Consider the following 4,827-nt stretch of genomic DNA (forward strand, 5'->3'; position numbering starts at 1 on the left):
TTTATCTCATATGGAGTTAAACCCTTTAAATGAAAATGTTTGATTACCGCTCTGAACTCGTTTTTTTTCATTTTTCTTAACGAACAATTTTTTTTTCAAATGGTTATAAAAACACGTAAACTCAAAAGATGTGGACTGTGACTGCACCATATATCTAGTTGGGAGTGGTGCTGACTGAAAACAGATGATTTGGAGCGATTCGCGCGCCATCTGTTGGTCATTTTAAGGACCTATTGAACTACCCTCGTATAATAAAAGACAAGAGAAGAAAAACTTTTCTTTTTGAAAACCCTACAGGACTACGATAACAACTTTTTGAATTTAGTTGAAAAGCTGGACATTCCAAATTGGATCGTACCAAAAATAATGAAATATTCCATTTTTTGGGCAAACTATGCAAGATACGAAAAAAATGAAAAAGCTCAAATTGCGCGCCCTGGAAAGAACTACAAATTTATAATGAATCACTTTTCGATATAAGCTACGAAAAAAAATGAGACAAAAATTGTTCATCCAAAAAAGAGCTATAATTTTTGATAGAACATGTAGCTTTTGCTTTAATCGTAAAAAATAACATTCAAAATAAAAATATTAAATTTGTTTGAAAAAACGACACAAGGTATGAACTTAAAGTACCAGACAAAACTTGTTCGCCTAAAAAGATCTATGAATTTATTATTAATCATTTTTCGATTGGACGAGTAGATCTTCTTTTAATCGTAACACATAAGATAAAAAATTCAAAAATGAACTTTTTTGAAAAAACACAGAAAAGACAAGAGGGGACATAGGCTTTTATATAGGAACCTATATAGGTTCCTGTATTAGAACCTATGCAGATGCGCAGTACTTTTTATTTAATCGTAAAAAACAACATTAAAAATAAGAAATTATAAAAGCAAGGAAATAAGAATTAGTATGATTCAATTTTTATGCATATTATGAATTGTAATGATATACATTTATTGAAATGAAGGACAAAATCGAGTTCGAAGCACGAGATATGTGATGAGAATGTGCTCGTTTAAGCCGAAAGCGCTGTAACAAAAGAGAGTTCAAAATCACAAAATTACAGTTGTCGGTCCGTTGACCTTTGATTTTAAAAAGGTGTGTCCACGAATGCTGGAGAAATATAAAGACCGAGCGCGTAGCCCAAAGTAAATACATAATCGAGCGCGAAGCGCGAGATAAATGTAGAATCCAGCGCGAAGCGAGAGATAAATACAACTACTTCAAAATTAATATTTTTGTGTTGAAAAGTCAACTCAATTATTTTTTGGGTGGAAATTTAACTTTCTTTGTTGAAAATTTCTATTTTTAATTTAAAAATTCATCTGATTTACTAGAAATTTTAAAAACAACAAATAAAAAGGATCCTACCTCAAAATTCATATTGTGGTGTTGAAAAGTCAACAAAATTCTGTCTTAGGTAAAAATTTAATTTTTTTTTTAATTTCTATTTTTGATTTAAAAATATATCTGATTCAGTAGAAATTTTAACAACAAAAAATAAACAAGATCCAAATGTGTAGTTAGTAATTCAACAATATTGTTAAAAAAGTTCCCCTTTTCGGTTGAAAACTCAAATGTTGAGATCGATACTCAACTATTTTTTAGAAAATTAACTACTTAAAATCTCACATTATGGTGTTGAAAAGTCAACTAAATGCTTTTTTAGCTAAAAATGTAACTTTTCTTTGTTGAAACTTTCTATTTTTGATTTGAAATTTCAACTGTCTTAGGAGAAACATTAACCTCGAAAAATAAAAAGGATCCAACTGTTTGGTTTAAAATTCACCAATTTTGTAGTAAACTAAGTACTTTAAAATTTATTTTGTGGTGTAGAATAGTCAACGAAATTCTTTTTTAGGTGAAAATTTCTATTTTCAATTTGAAAATTCATCTGATTTAGTAGAAAATTTAACAAGAACAAATAAAAAGGATCCTACTGTTAGGTTGAAAATTCAACAATTTTTTTTAAAAAAGGTCCCCCTTTTCGGTTGAAAATGCAATTTTTGAGGTCGAAACTCGACAATTTTGTAGAAAATTAACTACTTTAAAATTCATATTGTGGTGTTGAAAAGTCAACATTTTTTGAAAAAGTCCCCCTTTTCGGTTGAAAACTCAACTGTTTAGTTGAAAATTCAACTATTTTCTAGAAAATTGAATACCTTAAAATTTATATTGTGGTGTTTAAAACTCAACTAAATTATATTTTAGGTGAAAGTTTATATTTTTGATTTGAAAATTCGACTGTTTCAGTAGAAATTTTAAAAGCAAAAAATAAAAAGGATCCAACTGTTTGGTGGAAAATTCAACAATTTTATTTAATAATTCCACCTTTTCGGTTAAAAACTCAACAGTTGAGTTGGCAATTAAACTATTTTCTAGAGAATTAACTACTTTAAAATCCAAATTACAGTGTTGAATAGTGAATTAAATTCTTTTTGAGGCAAAAATGTAACTTTCTTTTTAATTTCTCTTTTTGATTTGAAAATGTATCTGATTGAGTGGAAATATTAACAAAAAAATAAAAAGGATCTAACTGTTTGGTTGGAAATTCAACATTTTGTAAAAAAAAGTACACATGTTCGGTTAAAATTTTTTAATTTGAGTTTTTTAGGTAAAATTTTTGTTTTTAATTTCTATTATAGATTTGAAAATTCATCTGTTTTCGTAGAAATTTTAACAACAACAAATAAAAAGGATCCAACACTTTGGTTTAAAATTCAACAATTATGTTGAAAAAGTCCCCTTTTTGGTTGAAGCCTCAAATTGTGAGTTGGAAATGCAACTATTTTGTGTACAGTTAAATACTTAAAAATTCATATTGTTGTGAAGTCAACTAAATTCTTTTTTAGGTAGAAATGTTACTTTTTTTCTTGAAAAATTCTATTTTTCATTTGAAAATTCATCTATTTTAGTAGAAATGTTAACAACAAAAAATAAAAAGAATCCAACCGCATGGTTTAAAATTCAACAATTTTGTGGAAAAAGTCCCCCCTTTTCGGTGAAAACTCAACTGTTAAATTGTAAATTCAACTATTTTGTAGAATATTCACTACTTTAAAATTAATATTGTTGTGTTGAAAAGTCAGCTAAATTCTTTTTTGGGTAAAAATTTATATTTTTGATGTGAAAATTCACTGTTTTAGTAGAAATTTTAACAACGAAAAATAAAATGGATCCAACTTTTTGGTAGGAAAATTTAACAATTTTGTTTTAAAAAACTCCCCCTTTTCAATTGAAAACTCAAATGTTCAGTTGCAAATTCAACTAATTTGTTGAAAAATAACTACTTAAAAATTCATATTGTGGTGTTGAAAAGTCAACTAAATTCTTATTTAGCAAAAATTTAACTTTTTTTTAAATTTCTCTTTGTGATTTGAAAATTCATCTGTTTTAGTACAAATTATAAAGACGAAAAATTAAATGGATCCAACTGTTTGGTTTGAAAATTGAGTAATTTTGTTTTAAAAATTCCCCCTTTTCGATTGAAAACTCAACTGTTGAGTTGGAAATTCAACTATTTTGTGGAAAAGGAACTACTTTAAAATTCAGATTGTGGTGTTGAAAAGTGAACAAAATTCTTTTTTAGGCAAAAATATAACTTTCTTTTAAAATTTATCTTTGTGATTTGAAAATTCATCTGATTGAGTAGAAATATTGACAAAAAAAAATAAAAATAAAAAGGATCCAACTGTTTGGTTGAAAATTCAGCAATTTTGTTAAAAAAGTACACCTTTTCGGTTCAACGATTTTGTTAATAAAGTTCCCCTTTTCGGTTGAAACTTCAACTGTTGAGTTAGAAATTCAACTATTTTGTGGAAAATTAACAATTTGAAAATTCATATTGTGGTGTTGAAAAGTCAACTAAATTCTCTTTCAGGTAAAAATGTAACTTTCTTCTGATGAAAATTTATATTTTTAATTGGAAAATTCATCTGATTTAGTAGAAATTTTATCAACAGCAAATAAAAGGGTTCCTACGATTAGGTTAAAAATTCAACAAAAAACAAACTTTTTTTTTTTAAAACAAACGTTTTAAAAAAATCCCCCTTCTCGGTTGAAAATGAGGTCGAAAGTCGACTATTTTGTAGACAATCAACTACTTTAAAATTCATATTGTGGTGTTGAAAAGTCAACTAAATTCTGTTTTAGGTAAAAATTTCACTTTTTTAAAATTTTTTATATTTGATTTGAAAATTCATCTGATTTATTAGAAATTTTAACAAAAAAAAAATAAAAAGTATCCAAATGTTTAGTTAGTAATTCAAGAATTTTGTTAAAAGAGTCTATTTTTTCGGTCGAAAACTCAACTGTTGAGTTGGAAATTCAACTATTTTGTAGAAAGTTAACTACTTAAAAGTTTATAATGTGGTGTTAAAAAGCCAACTAAATTCTTTTAAGGCAAAATTTTAACCGTTTTTTTAATTTCCCTTTTTGGTTTGAACACTCATCTGTTTTCGTAGAAATATTTACAAGAAAAAATAACCAACTGTTTGGTTGAAAATTCAAAAATTTTGTTAGAAAAGTCCCCCTTTTCGGTTCAAAACTCAACTGTTGAGTTGGAAATTCTACTATTTTGTTAAAAAATAACTACTTAAAAATTCATATGGTGGTGTTAAAAAGTCAACTGAATTCTTTTTTACGTAAAAATGTAACTTTTTTTGTTGAAACTTTCTATTTTTTATTTGAAAATCCATCTGTGTTAGTAGAAATTTCAACAACAAAAAATAAAAAGGATCCAACTGTTTCGTTTAAAATTTAACAATTTTGTTTGAAAAAGTCCCCAAATTTTAACAACGAAAAATAAAATGGTTCCAA

Source organism: Belonocnema kinseyi, chromosome 1 (assembly GCF_010883055.1).
Source record: "Belonocnema kinseyi isolate 2016_QV_RU_SX_M_011 chromosome 1, B_treatae_v1, whole genome shotgun sequence".
Classification (NCBI taxonomy): Eukaryota; Metazoa; Arthropoda; class Insecta; order Hymenoptera; family Cynipidae; genus Belonocnema; species Belonocnema kinseyi.